Genomic DNA, 20,943 nt, shown 5'->3' on the forward strand with positions numbered 1-20,943 from the left:
CTTTTTAGGGCTACCTCTTAGACTAATCAAAACAAAAACAAATGGAACCTAATTAAACCTCAAAGCTTTTGCAGAGTGAAGGAAACCATAAACAAAAGGAAAATTCATCCCACAGAATGGGAGAAAATATTTGAAAATAATGTGACTGACAAGGGATTAACCTCCAAAATATACAAACAGCTCATGCAGCTCACTATCAACAAACAACCCAATCAGAAAATGGACAGAAAATCTAACTAGACATTTCTCCAAAAAAGACATACAGGGGAGCCATCAGGATGGAAGAATAGTAGGACTTGAAGTTTACCTTCTCCCACAAACATCAAAAATAAATCTACATGTAGAATGATTCTCACCGAGTATCTATTCTAAAGCTGGCAGAAGACCTCAGACTTCTGAAAGGTTAAGAAAATCTCCACATAACCAGGTAGGAAAAAAGAACAAAAAGAAATAGAGAAAGGAATCAGGATGGGACCTGCACCGGTGGAAGGGAGCCATGAAAGAGGAAAGATTCCCGCACCCTGTGAACCTCCTCACTGGCAGGAGATTGGCCAGGACATAAGGGGAGTTTCTGAGTCTCAGAGAAGAATGTGCAGCTCGTTTGTATAGTCAGGCCAGAGGGAAAACTGCACAGATGGTCGGTGCTGCCAACCTGCACTCCTTAGCCTGAGGTGCTCTTCTGTTGGTGCGGACAGGGACTGAGTGCTGACAGGCGGGCTTCAGAGATCAGAACCAAAGAGAACTACAGTTGGCCCTGCAGGAACAGTCTGGAGCGTGGGGCTGGAAGCCAGTCTGAGCTCAACTCAAAGGAAGCCTGGGCGACCTTAGAGGCTAGGTACCATTGTTTAGGGGGTGCAACGAGAAGAGGGGTAGGACTCAGATTACAGTCCCTTTCCCCAGTGTGCGTACTAGCAGTGGACAGGACACTGCCTGCAGCATGCGCTTCTAGTGCTCTTCAGCCCCCACCACTTCCATTCCAGACACCAAGAATGGTTGCAAGTCCCCACCACCTCCCTGCCAGAACCCAAGAGCAGTCACAAGCTCCTACTGCTGCCTGAGCAGACTCCAGAATAGTCAAGAGCCACGTCCGTTCCCATCGCCTGCCCCAGGGGTGCCCCTGGGCCACCACGGCGAACCTCAGGACTGGGCAATAAGCTCCTGCATATGTACACTCCCATCAAGGGGATAAAAACCAGTACACACTGAAGAAAGAGGCTCTAGGCATCCATACTAGAAAGTGCCCTCATATCAAATGTATTAATCCTAGACAAGCTACAAAGGGACAACCTCACATATAAACAGCCCTACAAAGCCACAGTATATAACTAGTTTTCCTAAACTCAGAGTAAGAAAAGTATAAGTAAAATGAACAAGCAGAAGAACCATTCTCAATTAAAAGACCAAGAGAAATCCCCCAAAAGAACAATGAAACAGACCTCTTTTAATAAACATCAACTTCAAAAAGGAGGTAATGAAAATACTGAAGGAATTAAGAAAGGCTATCAACAGAAATGCAGACTACTGTAAAAAGAAATAAAGGACTACAAAGAACCAAGAATGATTAGAAAATTTATTTGCAGAGATGAAGGCTGAGCTAAAACCAATGAACAGCAGAATAAACAATGCAGAATAATGAATAAGTGACCTGGAAGATAAAATAATGGAAATCATTCAATCAGGACAGCAGATAGAAAGCCAAATGAAAAAAATGAAAGCAATATAAGAGACCTATGGGATAGTATAAGGCATGCAAGTCCACCAATAAGATGGCTACCAGAAGGGGGTCTAAAATTATCTGAAGTAATCATGGCCGAAAACTTCCCAAACCTACAAAAGGAAACAGATATCCTGCTCTGTCCATGGGATTCTCAAGGCAGGAATACCAGAGTGGGTGGTCATGCTCTCCTCCAGGGGATCTTCCCAACCCAGAGACTGAACTCACATCTCCTCTGACTCTTGCATTGCAGGTGGATTCCTTACCCACTCAGCCATCTGGAAAGCCCTAACAAGAAGCACAGGAGATCCCAAATAAGATAAACCCAAACAGATCTGCACTAAGACATATTATATAAAAATGGCAAAAGTTAAAGAGAAAATTCTTAAGGCAGAAAGAAAAAAACAAAGATTAATTATAAGGAGCCCTCATAAGGCTGCCATCTATGGGGTCACACAGAGTTGGACACAACTGAAGTGACTTAGCAGCAGCAGCAGCAGGTTTATCACCTGTACAGAAACACTACAAGACAGAAGGGAGTGGCAAGATACAGTCCAAGTCTTGAAAGGGAAAAATTCATAACCTAGAATACTCTACCCAGCAAGATAATTTAGAAAAGAAGAAGAGATAAAGAATTTCTCAGACAGGCATAAACTAAAAGAACACAGCACTACTAAACCTATCTTAAAGGAAATATTGGAAGATCTTCTCTAAATCTTTAAAGAAAATAAGAATCTATAAGAGAAAATCAAAACTGGAAAGTAAATCACTTAAACCATTACACATATAAACAATTTTTTTAAACTTCTATTAAAGTGATAACACAATGAAGAACAAAAGGATGAACATGAAGATGTAGAACAGGACATCAAAATCATAACATGTGGACAAGGAAAGGAAGAAAATGTAGTTTTCTTCCTAGGATGTCTTTCAGCCTGTATGACTACCAGTCTAAGAGAAATACATAAGGAAGGGGTTGACATACTTGAAAAACAGGATATCCACAATCAAAAACATAAAATAGATTCACAAAAAACAAAAAGAACATACGTATAATACAAAAAAAAAAAAAAAAAATCAAAGCACAACAGGAAAAACAAAAAGGAACAAAGAAATACAAAATCAAGAGGAAAATGCGGTTTAAAATGGCAATAAATACATATCTATCAATAATTACCTTAAGTGTCAATGGACTAAATGCTCTAATCAAAAGACAGAGTGGCAGATTGGATTAAAAAAAAAACAAGAGCCTACAATATACCTAAAGATAACCACTTCAGGGCAAAGGACACATACAGATTCAAAGTGAGAGGATGGAAAAAGATATTTCATGCTAACAGAAATGACAAAAAAGCAGGGATTACAATACTTGTATCAGACAAGACAGAATTTAAAACAAAGGCCACAGGACTTCCCTTGTAGTCCACGGGTTAAAAACTCATATGTCAATGCAGAGGACAAGGGTTTGATCCCTGGAATGGGAAGACCACACACGCTGCAAGGCAGTTAAGCCTATGTGCACTGCAAATACTGAGTCTGTAACTCTAGAGCCCAGGCTCTTCAACAAGAGAAACACCAGTACACCGCGACTGGAGAGGAACCGCTGCCCACCTTAGACAGAGAAAGCCCCCACACAGCAATGAAGACCCAGCATATCCAAAAAGAAATAAATGCATATGATTCAATTCCTTTTTAAAAAGGGCCATAAAGAAGATAAAGATACTATACAATGACAAAAGGATCAATACAAGAAAAGGATTTTACACAACATATATGCACCTAAGATACAAGCATCCAAATACATAAAATAAATACTAACACACATACAGGAAGAAACTGACAGGAATACAATAATAAGAAACTGTAACACCACACTCACATCAATGGACAGATCTTCTAGACAGAGACTCAGTAAGGAAACAAAAATCCTAAGTGATACAATAAAACAGTTAGACATAATTGATATTTTCAGGACATTACAGCCAAAAAAATCCCAGAATACACATTCTTTTCAAGCGCACACTGAACATTCTCTAGGATTGATCACATACTACAACAAAAAACAAGCCTCAGCAAATTTAAGAGTACAGAAATTATCTCAAGCATCTTTTCTGACCACAACAGCATGAGACTAGAAATTAACCACAGAAAAAGAAATGAGAAAAAAAAATTTACTGGAGATTAAACAACATGCTACTAAAAAACCAATGAGTCAATGACGAAATTAAAAAGGAAATTTTACAATACCTTGAGACAAATGACAATGAAAACACAACCATGCAAAATCTCTGGAATGCAGCAAAAGTAGTTCTTAGAGGGAAGTCCATAGTGATACATTCCTTCCTCAAAAACAAGAAAAATCTCAAACAAACAACCTAAACTACCACTTTAAGAAATCAGGGAAAAAAAAAAAAAAAGGAAAAGAAAACCTAAAATCAGCCAAAAGAAGGAAATAATAAAAATCTGAAAGAAAAAGAGTAAAATACAATTTTATTTTTAAATATGAGAAAAAAAAAAATCAATAAAACCAAGACCTGGTTCTTTGAAAGGACAGACAAGATTAACAACCTCTGGCCAGCCTGACCAGCCTGACCAGGAAGAATAGAGAATCCAAATCAACAAAATAAGAAATGTCAAAGGAGATGTAACAACTGATACTGCAGAAATACAAAAAAACCTAAGGGAATACTATGAACAATCACATGGGAGCAAATTCGACAACCTAAAAGAAATGGACAAGTTTCTAGAAACATATACTCCACCAAAATTGAATCAAGAAGAAACAGATCAATCACTAGAAGCAAAACAGAATCTGTAATTAAAAAGTACTCTATACGGTTTCCTTGGTGGCTCAGAGGTAAAGAATCTGCCTGCCAATAAAGGAGACGGGTTCAATCCTTGGCCCAGGAAGATGCCACACGCTGAGGAGCAACTACGGCTGAGCACCACAACTAGTGAGCCACAGCTACTGAAGCCTGCACACGGCAACCAGAGTAGCCCCCACTCACTGCAACCAGAGAGAAGCCCAAGCAGCAACAAGGACCCAGCACAACCAAAAATAAATAAAATTATTTTAAAACAAAAAAGCATTCTACAAAAGTCCAGGACCAGACAGCTTCACAGGAGAATTCTATCAAACATATAAAGAACTTACACTGATCCTCTTCCAACAAATGGAAGAGCAGGAAACACTTTCAACCCTGATACAGAAACCAGACAAAGACACCATCAAAAAGAAAATTACAGGCCAATATCTTTGGTTTCGGAGAAGGCAATGGCACCCCACTCCAGTACTCTTGCCTGGAAAATCTCAGGGACGGGGGAGCCTGGTGGGCTGCCTTTATATGGATGCAAAAATTCTCAACAAAATATTAGCAAACTGAATCCGACTACCCATAAAAAATATCACACACCACAATCAAGTGGGATTCATCTTAAGTTTATAAGGTTGGTTCAACAAAAGCAAATCAATCAATGTGACAGAAGACACAAACAAAAGAAAAGACAAAAACCACATGATCATCTCAATAGATGCAGAGAAAAACATCTGACAAAAAGCAACATCCATTCATGATAAAAAGTCTTACCAAACTGGATATAGAGGGAACACATCTCAAGACAATAAAAGCTATTTGTGACAAATCCACAGTTAATATAATACTCAGTGGTGAAAAGTTGGAAGTCTTCCTGCTAACATCTGGAATGAAACAAGGATGCTCACTCTCATCTCTTTCATTCAACACAGTAGAGGAAAACCTAGCCATGGCTTATCAGTAAGACAAAATAAAGGGGGGGGGGGGGATCCAAATTGGAAGGAAAGAGGTAAAACTGCCATTGTATGCAGATGATATGATATTATATATAGAAAACACTTTGGCATTGCCCTTCTTTGGGACTGGAATGAAAATCTGACCTTTTCCCATCCTGGAAAGGTTATGCTCAAAATCCTTCAAGCTAGGACTCCTCAGTGCATCAACTGAGAACTTCCAGACATACAAACTGGATTTAGAAAAGGCAGAGAAACCAGATGAAAGGTTGTTGTTGAATCACGCGAAGACACCGGGATTCTTGGCCCCCGGAGGAGAAGAATTTAATCCAGGGCCAGAGATGAGGCTTGATGGCTCAGAGCTTTTGTGTAATAAAGTTTTATTAAAGTATAAAGGAGATAGAGAAAGCTTCTGACATAGGCATCAGAAGGGGGCAGAAAGAGTACCTGCTTGCTAGTGTTAACAATGAAGTTATATAATCCAAAGAATGTCTGGAGGTTGTAAAGACCTCATCAGACCTACTTCCATAATTCACATTTTAAGATAATAGAATTAGCCAGAAGGTTTAATCCAGAGACTGTCCTCAGGCAGGATACATTATTGTTATATAATCCTAAGGAATGTGGAGAAAGAAAAAAAGTTTGTCCTTTCTTCCTCCTTGAGAATTCCAGACCCCTCTCTCCTTGGGGACCCCTTATCAACCTGCCTAGGAAGTGACTCTCTCACAGAGATCAGATAACCAACATTTACTGGGTCACAGAGAAAGCAAGGAAATTCCAGAAAAACACCTACTTCATTGACTACACTAAAGCTTTTGACTGTGTGGAAAATTCCTAAAGAGATAGGAATACCAGACCACCTTACCTGTCTGAGAAACCTGTACACAGGTCAAGAAGCAACAGTTAGAATTAGACATGGAACAATGAACTGGTTCAAAATTGGGAAAGGAGTACAAGGCTGTATATTGTCACCTTGCTTATTTAACTTATATGCAGAGTAGTACATCATGGGAAATACAGGGCTGGATGAATCACAAGCTGGAATCAAGACTGCCAGGAGATATATCAACAATCTCAGATACACACATGATACTATTCTAAGGGCAGAAAGTGAAGAAGAACTAAAAAGCCTCTTGATAAGGGTAAAACAGGAGAGTGAAAAAGCTGACTTAAAACTCAACATCCAAAAAACTAAGATCATGGCATCTGGTTCCATCACTTCATGACAAACAGAAGGGGAAAAAGCAGAAGTAATGACAGATTTTATTATTCCTAGGCTCCAAAATCACTGTGGATGTTGACTGCACCCATGAAATTAAAAGATGCTTGATCCTTGGAAGGAAAGCTATGACAAACCTAAACAGTGTATTAAAAGCAGAGACATAACTTTGCTGACAAAGATCCATATAGTCAAAGCTATGGTTTTTCAGTAATCATGTATAGATGTGAGAGTTGGACCATAAAGAAGGCTGAGTGCTGAAGAATTAATGCTTTCAAATTGTGGGGCTGGAGAAGACTCTTGAGACTCTCTTGGAATGCAAGGAGATCAAACCCTGAAGGAAATCAACCCTGAATATTCACTGGAAGGACAGATGCTTGAGGTTCCAATATTTTGGTCCCCTGATGCAAAGAGCTGACTCATTGGAAAAGACCCTGATGCTGGGAGAGACTGACAACCAAAGGAGAAGGGGGTGGCAGAGAATGAGATGGTTAGATAGCATCACCAACTCAATGACCATGAATCTGAACAAACTCCAAGAGAGAGTGATGGACAGGGGAGCCTGGCATGCTGCACTCCATGAGGCTGCAAAGAGTTGGACACGACTGAACAATAACAGTAACATAGAAAACCCTAAAGACTCACACAAAAGCTTCTAGAACTAAAAAAAGAATCCAGCAAGGTAGCAAGATACAAGATCAACAGACAGAAATCGGCTACATTTCTTTACACCAACAATGAAATCTCAGAAAGAAAACTGGAAAAGAAAATACTTTTTAAAATTGCAATCTCAAAAATAAAATACTTAGATATAAGCTTCACCAAAGAAGTGAAAAACTTCTACACTGAAGACTATAAAACATTAGTAAAGAAAACTGAGGTTCCGGTCAAGATGGTGGAATAAAAGGATGCGTGCTCATCTTCCGCGAGAGAGCAAAACTGTAACTATCTGCTGAATAACCGCTGACAGGAGGTCGCTGGAGCCCATCAAAAGAAGATACCCCACGGCCAAAGACAAAGAAGATGCTGCAGTAAGACGGCAGGAGGGCCACAATCACAAATCAAATTCTATACCTACTGGGCGGGTGACCCACAAACTGAAGAACAATAATATCAAAGAAGTTCTCCCACTGTTGTGAAGGTTCTGAACTCCACATCAGGCTTCACAGCCTGGGGATCTGATAAAGGGACTGGGAATCCCCTGAGAATCTAACTTTGAAAGCCAGTGGGATTTGATTACTAGACTCCTACAAGACTAGGGTAAACAGAGACTCCAGTCTTGGAGAGCACGAACTCTTGTGCCCACCAAGACCCAGAGGAAAGGAGCACAGTCTCCCCACAAGAGACTGAACCAAAACTACCTACTAGTGTTGGAGGGTCTCCTGTGGAGGCATGGGTTGGCAAGGGCTCACACAGGGAAGGGGGCACTAGCAGCAGCAGTCTGAGAAGGTACCCCTTGGGCGTAAGCCCTCTTAGAGGCCACCATTAACCCTACCATAGAGCCCACAGACCCCAGGGCTGGGTAGCCTCAGGCCAAACAACTATGAGGGAGGTTTGAGTGCAACCCCACCAATCAGCAGATAACTGGATTAAAGCTTTACTGAGCAAGGCCCTGCCCACCAGGGCAAGACCCAGTTTTTTCTACCACCAGCCCCTCCCATAGCAAGCTTAAACAAGCCTCTCAGCCTCCTCCATCAGAGAACTGACAGAAGAAGCAGGAAGAAGCGCAGACCCCACAGCAGCTAAAGCAAAAACCAAATTACAGAAAGTTATATCAGGATGAAAAAGCAGAAAGTTATGTCCCAGATGAAGGGATAAGATAAAATCCCAGATAAACAACTGAATGAAGTGGAGACAGGCAACCCTCCAGAAAAAGAATTCAGAATGATAGTAAAGATGACCCAGGATCTTGGGAAAACAATGGAGAAGATGCAAGAAATGTTTACCAATGACTTACAAGAACTAAAGAACAAACAGAGATGAATAATATACTAGAAGGAATCAATAGCAGAATAACTGAGGCAGAAGAACAGATAAATGACTTAGAGGACAGAATGGTGGAAATCACTGCCACAGAAAAGAATATAGAAAAAAGAATGAAAAGAAATGAAGTCAGCCTAAGAGACCTATGGGACAACATTAAGTGCTTCAACATTTGCATTATAGAGGTTCCAGAAGAAGAGAGACAGAAAGGACCTGAGAAAATATTTGAAGAGATAACAGCTGAAAACTTCAAGCAAATAGTCATCCAAGTCCCAGAAGCAGAGCCTCAGGCAGGATAGACCCAAGGAGGAACACACCAAGGCACATAGTAATCAAACTGACAAAAATTAAAGACAAAAATAAAATATTAAAAGCAACAAGGAAAAAACTGCAAAAAACATACAAGGGAACTCCCATCAGGGAACTCTCAACTGAAACTCTACAAGCTAGAAGGGAATGGCATGAAAGAAAAGAACCTACAACCAAGAATACTCCACCCACCAAGATTCTCATTCAGATCTGATAGAGAAATCATCATCTTTCCAGACAAGCAAAAGTTAAAAGGAGCTTCTCTAGGCAGGAAAACAAGAGCAGGAAAAGACCTACAGAAAATAAACCTAAAACAATTAAGAACATGGTGAAGTGAAGTCGTGCAGTCGTGTCCGACTCTTTGCGACCCCATGGACTGCAGCCCACCAGGCTCCTCCCTCCGTGGGAGTCTCCAGGCAAGAGTACTGGAGTGGGCTGCCATTTCCTTCTCCAGGGGATCTTCCCGACCCAGGGATCGAACCTGGGTCTCCCGCATTGCAGGCAGACACTTTAACCTCTGAGCCACCAGGAAAGCCCAAGAAGATGGTAAAAGGATCATAATATTGATAATTACCTTAAATGTAAATGGATTAAATGCACCAACCGAAAGACACAGACTGGCTGGGCAGGTGACAACACGTGCATGTGTGCACTTCCACTTCCCACACCACTCTGCGTGACCCCTCAAGTTGTACGTGACTAGTTTATATTGCTAGATTAATCATGCTCCCATTATGGCTTGCCACTGTAATTATCTCTTTTTTTTGGTCTGGCTACTGATTGTGAAAACTGATAAATATCTTTTACTATTGTGATCATGTAACTGTTACTCCCTTAATACCACTGCATCATGACTGGTCAACAGGAAAATAATAGAATTCAGTATCACTAAAACTACCGTTTAACAGAAAAATCTGTAATCACTTTTTAAAATCCAGATGCATATCAGAATTATCTTCGAATTTTTTGAAAAATACAAATGCCCAGATATTGGGGGTTTTTTGGCCAGAGCTTCAGATATATTTCTAATATGCAACCATATTTAAACACAACTGGACTATACGATGATCTTTTACTTTTATCTAGTTTCACTTTTTCTATTACATAGTCAGTGCTCCTATCTCATTTAGTTTATGTTTTCCAATTTCTCCATCTTTTTTTTTTTGGATGTTCTTTCTCAAAACTTTATCAAGCATAGTAGAAAAGCTTTTGTATATATATGTATAAATAATATATATTAGATATATTTTAGAAAACTTATGAATGTTTCTCTACCTAAAACATTTATGATATTTTTATTCCACTTGTTTGACTTACAAATAGAATGCTAGATTTCCAATTTAAAAAAACAGATATGCAACAAGCAACAAAGGTTTACTAGATAGCACAGGGAACTACAGTCAACATCTTTTAATAACCTATAATGGAAAATAATTTCAAAACTAATATTTGTGTATAACTGAATCACCTTACTGTGCATCTGAAACATTAAGTCAACTATACTTCAATAAAATATATATATTAAGAAAAAAAAAAGAAAACTTAAGATGATGCAGAGAAATGGAAAGCTATCCCAAGCTCTTGGCTTGGAAGAACTATTATTATTAAAATGTTCATACTACCCAAAGCAATCTACAGATTTAAGGCAATCCCTATCAAATTACCCATGACATTTTTCATAGAACTAGAGTAAGTTATTCTAAAATTCATATGGAACCATTTAAGACTAGTATCACCAAAGCAATCCTGAAGAACAAACCAGGAGGCATAACCCTCCTAGATATCAGACAACACTAACAAAACTACAATAATCAAAACAGTGTGGTATTGGCACAAAAACAGACATGGATCAATGGAATGGAATAAGACAGCACAGAAAAATCCACACAACTATGGTCAATTAATTGACAAGACAAGAATTTACAACAAGAAAAAGACTATCTCTTCAGCAAGTGGTATGGGCAAAATTGGAGAGCCACATGTAAAACAATGAACTTAGAACACACTATACACAAAAATAAACTCAAAATGGCTTAAAGACTTAAATATAAGACATGACACCATAAGACTTCTAGAAGAGAACATTAGCAAAAACATTCTCTGACATAAATCGTACCAATGTTTTCTTAGGTCAGTTTCCCAAGGCAATAGAAATAAAAGCAAAAATAAACAAATGGGACCTAGTCAAACTTACAAGCTTTTGCATAGCAAAAGAAACCATAAACAAAATGAAAAGACAACCTACAGAATGGGAGAAAATATCTGCAAACAATGTGATCAAGGGCTAATTTCCAAAATATACAAACAACTCATACAACTCAACAACAGAAAAAACAATCCCATCAAAAAATGGGCAGAAGACCTAAACAGACATTTCTCCAAAAAAGACATACGGATGGCCAATTGGCCCATGAAAGATGCTCAACATTGCTAATTATTAGAGAATGCAAATCAAAACTACAAGGATGTATCACCTCACACTGGTCAGAATGGACATCATCAAAAAGTCTACAACCAATAAATGCTGGAGAGGGTGAAGAGGAAAGGGAAAACTCCTACACTGTTGGTGGGAATTTAAATTAGTACAGCCACTATGGAGAACAGTACTGAAGTTCCTTAAAAAACTAAAAATAGAACTACCATATTATACAGCAATCCCATTCCTGGACATATACCCAGAGAAAACCATGATTCAAAAGGATACATACACCCCAATGTTCACTGTAGCACTATTTATAATAGCCATGACATGGAAGCAACCTAAATATCCATCAACAGAAGAACTAATAAGGAAGATGTGGTAATATATACAATGGAGTATTAATCAGCCATTAAAAAAAAAAAAAAAAAGAATGAAATAATGCCATTTGGAGCAACATGGATGGACCCAGAGATGATCATGCTGAGACAAAGAAGAATATGATATCACTTATATATGAAATCTAAAAAAAATCTTATTTATAAAACAGAAAGATTCACAGACTTCGAAAACAAACTTATAGTTACCAACAGGGAAAGGCTAGGGGTGGAGGATAATTATGAGGTTGAGATTAACATACTACTATATATAAAATTAGGCCTTCCCTGGTGGCTCAGATGGTAAAGAATCTGCCTACAATGCGGGAGACCCGGGTTCAATCCCTGGGACGGGAAGATCCCCTGGAGAAGGAAATGGCAACCCACTCCAGTATTCCTGCCTGGACAATCCATGGACGGAGGACCTTGGTTGGCTACTGTCCATGGTGTTGCAAAGAATCGGACACGACTGAGTGACTTCATTATCACTATCACTATATATAAAATACAGGACTTCCCTGTAGGTCAAATGGTAAAGAATCTGCCTGCAATGCAGGAGACCAGGGTTTGATCCCTGGGTCGGGATCCCTGGAGAAGGGAATGGCAATGCACTCCAGTACTCTGCCTGGAGAATTCCATGAACAGAGAAGCCTGGCAGGCTACAGTTCGTGGGGTTGCAAAGAGTTGGACATGACTGAACAACTAACACACACACACATATACAAAATACTCAATCAGCAAGGACCTACTGTAATATCATAAGAGCCTCTAATCAATATTCTGTAATATTGATTAGGAATAATCAGGGAAAAGAATCTGGGGGAAAAAAGAATCTGGGGGAAAAAGAATCTGGGGGAAAAAGAATCTGGGGGAAAAAAAGGCATATGTATTGTTTAAGAGAATCATTTTGCTGTACACCTGAAACTAACACAACACTGGAAATCGACTATACCTCAATATGAAATTAAAATTTTTTTAAAGTAAATTAAGGGACTTCTCTAGTGGTCCACTGGCTAAAACTCTGTTCTCCCAATGTGGGGGGCTCAGGTTTGATCCCTGGTCAGGGAACTAGATCACATGCCACAACTAAGAATATGAGTGTTGCAACAGCAACAACAAAAAATCCCACATGCCACAACTAAGACCCAGTGGAACCACATAAATAAATTTAAACAAATTGTAAGTGAATTAAAAAAATACATGCATGAGGAAAAGTACAGTTCAATTTACCAGAACTATATTATCTACCTCCATTATTTTTAAAATAAATGAATTTTATCTTTTTAAGAACCAAGTGTTTGTTTTTAATATTTTAAAAAACAATCACAAGCTTACAGAAAAACGGAAATACAATATACATCATGACTTTTCCACTCAAACCACCTGAGAATGAATTGCTGATCTGACATCCAAACACCAGTATTTCCTACGAAACAAGGGCATTTTTTACTGTAAAAATCAGGAAATTGAGAATGATATATTACTACCGTATGGTCCTCAGTTCCCATTCCATTTTGCAACTGTCCCAATATGTCCTTTACAATAACAGGATCCAGTTCAGAATTACACATTATATTGTGCATTATTCAGAATTACACATTGTTGTCATGTCTCTTTAGTTTCTTTCGATCTGGAATAGTTCCTCAGATTTTCCCTGACTTTCATGACTGATAATTTTAAAAATTACTGAACATTATTTTATAGAATGTGTCCCCAAATTTATATTTTTCTAATATGTCTTCAGGACTAGAATCAGATTATGCATCTTTACAGCAATATCAGGCTTCCCTGGTGGCTCAGATGGTAAAGCATCTGCCCACAATGTGGGAGACCTGGGTTCCCCTGAAGAAGGAAATGGCAACCCACTCCAGTACTCTTGCCTGGAAAATTTCATGGACTGAGGAGCCTGGTGGGCTACTATTCATGGGGTCACAAAGAGTCAGACATAACTGAGCAACTTCACTTTTCTACAGCAGTATCACAGAAGTGATGATATATTCTTTACATTGCATCTTATCAGATGGGCACTATTTCAATTTGTATCATTACTGAGAATGTTACCTTCTATCTCCTGGTAAAGGTGGTATCTGCCAGGCTTCTCCATCATATTATTTTTTGCTTTGCTGTCAATATTTGGGAAACAGATACATTGAGACTGTGTAAATGTATCATATCTCATCAAGCTTTTCCTTCATCAGTCTTAGCACCTCTATTAATGTTTCTTGTATGAATTATTACTGTGATAGCTATCAAAGGATAATTTTCTAATTCCATTATTCCTCCTGTATTTATTAAGATTCTACTATAAGGAAGGGATTTATCCTTCACACCCTGCCCCGCAGCACCCCCCCCCCCCCCCCCCCCACAAATGCCACCTTGTTTTTCATTTTTAAAATATCACTATGGACTAACACATTCTTCTCTTGGGCTCTGACTCCCAATCAGGATTTTGTGGATGTTCTCCTCCTACTACTAAATTCTGGACCTCTGTCATAGTGTATTATCTTTACGTATACAATGCTGAATTTGACTTGCTAATATTTTGTTATGGATCTCTGCATTTGTGAGAGTTACTCATCTGTAGTTTTCTTGTAATGCCTTTGTCTAGTTTTTGGTAACACAGTAATACCACCTTCATAAAATGAGTTGGGACATATTTCCTTTGCCTCTTTTCTGAAAACAGTTCGTGTGGAATTGACACTATTTCTTCCTAAAATGTTTTTTTACAGTTCACCAGTAAAATTATCAGAACCTGAAACTCTTGGTGTAAGGATTTTCAGTTTCTTCAGAAGGTATATTTTTTGAGTAAACTTTGGTAGTTTATGTTCTTAAGAGAATTTGTTCATTTCATCTAAGTTGCTGAATTTACTGGCATAAACCTCCTAGCAATATTCCCTTATTACCTATATAATGGCTGTAGGATTCACAGTGATGTTGTCTCTTTCATTCCTAATACTGGTAATTTGTGGCTTATTTATCACTTTGCTTAGAGGTTTATTCATTTTATTGATTAAAAAAAGAAAAGAACCACATTCTGCTTTCACTGGTTCTATTGTCTCTGTATTCTATATCACTGATTTTGCTCTTATCTTTATTTAATTTCTCTTTTATTTAAGAGTTTAATTAGCTCTTGTCTTTCAAGTTTCTTAAGATAAAAGCTCAAGTCATTAATTCTAGGCATTTTTTCTTTTCTAATATAAACATGTTATCCTATAAATCTTTAACCATTACTTACCTGCAGTCCACAAATATTTATATGGTATGCTTTCATTTTATTTAAAGTATTTTTCAAATTACTTTCATGATTCCTTTTTTGACCCATGGGTTATTGAGAAACGTACTGTCTAATTTTCAAGTATCTGGAGATTTTTTCTTATTGACTTCTAGTCTAATTCTAGTATGGTCAGAGAATATATTCTGTATGACTTCAATTCTTTGCAATTTATTTACACTTGTTTTACAGTTCAGAATATTTGTGAATGTTTTAGAGTGATTAAAAATAATGTGTGCCCTAGCCGAGCCCTGTAGACTCACTGCAGACTCACCAGGAGCAGGAATGGATGTTGTGAGCACCAGCTGTGGGTGAGGATGGTGCTGCTGTACATGGCAGAGATCAAGCCCTGAGCCTTTGGAGTGGGAGCACTGACTCCAAGACCCTAGACTACCAGAGAACTAATCCTAGTAGTGTTAGTGTTAGTCACTCAGTCCTGTCTGACCCTTTGTGACCCCATGGACTGTAGCCTGCCAGGCTCCTTTGTCCATGGGATTCTCCAGGCAAGAGTACTAGAGTGGGTTGCCATTCCCTTCTCCAGGGGATCTTCCTGGCCCAGGAATCGAACCTGGGTCTCCTGCACTACAGGCAGATCCTTTACCATCTGAGCTATGCTAAGTCACTTCAGTCGTGTCTGACTCTGTGTGACCCCACAGACGGCAGCCCACCAGGCTCCCCCATCCCTGGGATTCTCCAGGCAAGAATACTAGAGTGGGGTGCCATTGCCTTCTCCAACCATCTGAGCTATAGGGAAGCCCAAATAGTGAGAATTCACATAAAGGAAACCACTAGAATACAAGACCCAGCATCATCCAACCACCAATAGCACCCTGTGCAGGATGCCTCATCTAAACAGCAAACAAAACAAAAATACAAATCCAATCATTAGCAGACAGGATTACCACCTCACTCAGCCTTGCCCATCAGAGGAAAAACAAACAAACAAACAAAAACTCGGCACAAATCTCACTCCATAAGAAGCTTACACAAACCACTAGTCCAACCTTTAGGAAGGCAGAAACCAAAAGAAAGAATTCAACCTTGAAGCCTGGGAAAAGGAGACCTCAAACACAATAAGTTAAAAAATAATAATAATAATGAAAAGGCAGAGAAATACTACACAAATGAAGGAAGAAACTAGAAACACAGAAGTCCAAATAAATGAAGAGGAAATAGGCAAACTACCTGAAAAAGAATTCAGAATAATGATAGTAAATATGATCAAATCTAGAGCTGTTATATCCTCTTGATGATCTGATTCTTCTATCATCATAAAACATCACTTCTTACCCTAATAGCATTACTAGTTCTAAAGTATACTGTCTGATGTTAATATAGCCAATTCAGTTTTCTATTTATTAGCTGGCATATTTTAGTACATTTTCCATCCTTTTATGTTTATCTGTATTATTATATTTAAAAATAGTTATTCCCTCTAAAAAATAATACAAATGAATGTATATGCAAAACATAAATAGACATATAGAAAACAAACTTGTGGATACCAAAGAGGAGGGGAAAGGAATAAATTTGGATAAAGGATTAACAGATACAAGATACTACATACAAAAGGTAAGCAACAAGAATGCACAAGGAATTATACCCATTTTCTTGTAAAAACCAATAATGCAGTATAATCTGCAAAAATACTGAATCGCTATGTTGTACACCTGAAAGTAACACAAAAACGTCAATCAACTATACTTTAGGAAAAAAACAACCTACTGGTATTCCTTTTTTTTTATTGGGGTCTTTTTGTAAGGGAATGCCAGAAAAACATTTACTTCTACTTCATTGACTATGCTAAAGTATTTGTGTGGATCACAACAAACTGTGGAAAATTCCTTAAAGAGATGGGAATACCAGACCACCTTACCTGCCTCCTTAGAAACCTATGTGGGTCAGGAAACAACAGTCAGAACTAGACATGGAACAACAGACTGGTTCAAAATTGGGAAAACATTTTGTCAAGGCTGTATATTGTCACCCTGCTTATTTAACTAATATGCAGAGTACATCATGCAAAATGCCAGGCTGGATGAATTACAAGCTGGAATCAAGACTGCCAGGAGAAATATCAACAATCTCAGATACACACAGGACAACACTCTAATGGCAGAAAGCAAAGAAGAACTAAAGAGCCTCTTGATGAAAGTCAAAGAGGAGAGTGAAAAAGCTGGCTTAAAACTTAACATCCAAAAAACTAAGATCATGGCTTCTGGTCCCATCACTTTATGGCAAACAGAAGGGGGGAAAACTTCAAGTAGTGACAGATTTTATTTTCTTGAGCTCCAACATCACTATGGAAGGTGCCTGCAGCCATGAAATTGAGATACTTGCTCCTTGGAAGGAAAGCTAGAATCTCTATTCAGTTTACAATCCCACTTCTCTACCCCAGTAGCTGTTCTCTGCTAGTCCTCACTGAATCTCATTCTAAAACACATGCAGCTTAGTATCTGGCAAAAGACTCATGGGTTCCTTATGAAGATTTCTGGGGTCCCATCTCTACACAGCAATCCCACCCCTGAACCTTGCCTCACAATTTACAACCACCTCAGCAAACCCAAACTTCTTTGTTTCATCTGCCGAGTGACTACTGCTCTCTGTTGGATTCTAATTCTATGCACTGAAGTTTGCAAAGTGTCCCTAGGTAGAAAGCTAGAATAAATGTGTAGTCACCACATATATTTTTCTTTTCTTCGATATCACAACCCAGCATCTGTTGTCCAATGCCTGAAAGAGTTGATTCAAATATTTTTTCCAGTTTTATAGTTGTTCATCTTGGGAGCACAAGTATGATACTCATTATTCTGTTGCAACCAAAATCACAAACTCTGGGGTTTTGCCTTTTTAAAAAAACCGTAAGTAACTTTTGTGATCTTTTAATGACTTTTTAGCATAAATTTAACTTTCATATTCATCAATTGTTTAACAAATATTTATTAGGCATTCATTAGCTTTCATGCATTGGAGAAGGAAATGGCAATCCACTCCAGTGTTCTTGCCTGGAGAATCCCAGGGACGGGGGAGCCTGGTGGCTGCAGTCTATGCGGTCACACAGAGTCGGACACGACTGAAGCGACTTAGCAGCAGCAGCTTTCATGTGTTGTCTTGGTTCAAAAATGACACTTTTTCCTTTGGTGCATGGAAGACAGAGGGGTTAAACAAAAGGGTAGAAAAAGGAATGTTAAGCATCATAAGAGAAGTACAAGATGCTCTGGGAGCACAGAGTAGAGGCATCTAACTTATCTAGGAGAGTACTGGGAAGGTTTTCTAAAAGAAATGAATATTTAAATAGAAACCCGACAAAGATAAGCAGGAGTAAGCAGATGAAAAGATCTGAGACAATGAATGGCTAAAGTAATTTCAGAAAGTTTTCTGCAGAAAGAAGGGAAAAGGAAAGTAGAGACAGAAGACGGTTTCACTAATTAAAAGCTTTCTGAAACATGTTAAAAGAGTTTTGGACTTAAAGCAATGGAAAATCATTAAAGTTAATGATTTTAAAGGAAAACCATGCAGTAGACAATGCATTTTACAAGAACCATTTTGTCTTCAGGGTAAACAGACTGGACGGAGGCAAGACAAGAAGCTGAGAGTAATCCAGGAGAAATTTAGATACAGACATCTTAGTGAGGAGGTGGCAAAAGATTAATATTCAGCTTTGCCCAGGGACTTGATCCTATCATTTCATCCCAAGGAAAGTAGCTATTTTAGTCGCTGACTTGTGTCCGACTCTTTGCAACCCCACGGACTATAACCTGCCAGGCTTCTTTGTCCCTGGGATTCTCTAGGCAAGAATACGGGAGTGGGTTGCCATTTCCTTCACCAGGGATCTTCCCGACCCAGGGATCGAACCTGGGTCTCCTGTATTGCAGGCAGATTCTTGACTGAGTTAGGAGGGAAGCCAAGGAAAGTAACTACTGAGATTTTAATCCATGGCAGTTAAAGGATTTTTCACATCTACGTACCAGAAAATGAGTTAACTTGTTTACAATATGCCTGGTTAGTTACAAATAGCCTGGTTAGGCAAATACATATTTTTTCTCCTGGCATCTACCTGTCAAGAAGGCGTATTTTGTAGCATTTCAAGCACAATGCTGTTGTTGATGCTCTTCAAAAAGTAGGGGCTTCCCTGGTATTAAGGCAGAGAAACATATATTACACTTTAGAAGAATTTCTATCCAAAACAAAAAAAACATAATAAGCCCTTTTCTTTTTTTTTTGTTTGTTTTTTTAATTTTATTTTTAAACTTTACAATATTGTATTGGTTCTGCCATATATCGAAATGAATCTGCCACAGGCATACATGTGTTCCCCATCCTCATCCCGCCTCCCTCATCCCTCCCCATACCATCCCTCTGGGTCGTCCCAGTGCACCAACCCCAAGCATCCAGTATCGTGCATCAAACCTGGATGCCCTTTTCTTTCCACACAATCTAGTTTTAAAAAAAAAAAAAAAAGCCCTTTTCTTTCCAAACAATCTAGTTGTAAAACCATTAGATGGGGCAGAAGAAGGTACACGTGCATGCTAGCTGGAGGTGGGGGGACATGGTAGCTCAGCATGGAGCAGGCTGAATGAGCTTGAGTAGGCTGACAAGGGTACACACATGGACAGACAGCTTGGCCCAGGGTTTCCAAAGTCCAAGGGTGTCAATTCAAGCAGGCTAAAAGGGCATCTGTGAGTAGGGATGACCAAGCTCAGGAGAAGGACAATGTCTGTCCTAGGGGAAGGCATAGTGTGGGGATGCAGAGCCTGACAACACTGACAAGGGAATCCACATGGGCAGGGGGAAGCCTGCGGGGACAATTCAGATGCTAGATTAGAGACGGCCACCCTACAAGAGGCCTCGTGGTAAAGAGTATTTGTGGCTGAGAAAGGTAAGCAAGGTGTTCATGGGTGGAAAATGGGGGGTAGCCTAGCATGGAAAGTCAGAGCCCATGCGGAATGGGAAAACATCCACATGAGGGGGCCAGCGTGAGGAGTTACAGCCCAAGCAGGATGAAGAGTGTGTGTACATGGCGGGTAGAGTTGGTCCAGTATGGAGTGTTAGAGTTCTGGTGCACCAATAGGAGATTCATTACATATAAGGGGATTGATCAAATAAGTAAATCTATTGAGAACATAGTTGGAAAAAAAAAGAATATAGTAAATTCCTTGCCTCTTACTCCCTTCATTTTATTTACCAGGCAAACCCTCAACCTTGATTAAATCCAACTTTCCAACTCACTCAATGTCTGCCACTGAGCAGCTGAAGAAAACTGAAAACACACAAACATAATGCTTGCTCTCCCTATAAATTTTCACCCACAAACTTCAAGTGACCCCTTGACACTGTCACATAACCCTTTAACACTTCCCTAATCAAATTACTCTGAAATAAAAACTACCTTTTAATTTTACTAGCTTCAATCATCCCCTTCTCCCACTCTCAGCTAATGATTTCACTTCTTTTTTCCACTGAGACTATAGAAACAATCAAAAGAGAATTGATTCATTCTCTCACTACCAAATTTACCATATGTACTCTGCCTGCCATCCTTTTACAATGGATAAACAGTGTGCACTCTCGTTAACTCCTTCAGCTGAGCAATGGATCTTATCTCTTCTTGCCTACGCAAGGATTTTGCTCTATAATTGTCCCCTCCCTTAGATCAATTTCCCCCTCTATCCAGTGTCATTCCTATCAATTTATAAATGTTCTAGTATCTCCCACTTTTAGGAATGCAATATATGGCCACAAAATGGGATAAAGAAACTGCTGAGGAAACAAGCATCCAGAAAATTTACAGTATCAGCCAGAAGCAAAACAAACTTGATGAGATGCAGATAACAGAGAAATGAGCTTCTGAGGGTCCAGGTCAACTGAAGAAATGCAAATTAGGT

At 39.0% G+C, this 20,943-nt stretch overlaps 1 protein-coding gene across 2 annotated transcripts in view; it reads right to left on the reverse strand.

Annotated features, from left to right (window-relative positions):
* The window catches only part of RAD50 (RAD50 double strand break repair protein), a 108,135-nt gene that overhangs the window by 73,265 nt on the left and 13,927 nt on the right, over positions 1 to 20,943 (reverse strand). The gene's annotated exons all lie outside the window — the stretch shown is intronic.

The sequence above is a fragment of the Bubalus kerabau genome, chromosome 1 (genome assembly GCF_029407905.1).
Source record: "Bubalus kerabau isolate K-KA32 ecotype Philippines breed swamp buffalo chromosome 1, PCC_UOA_SB_1v2, whole genome shotgun sequence".
Classification (NCBI taxonomy): domain Eukaryota; kingdom Metazoa; phylum Chordata; class Mammalia; order Artiodactyla; family Bovidae; genus Bubalus; species Bubalus kerabau.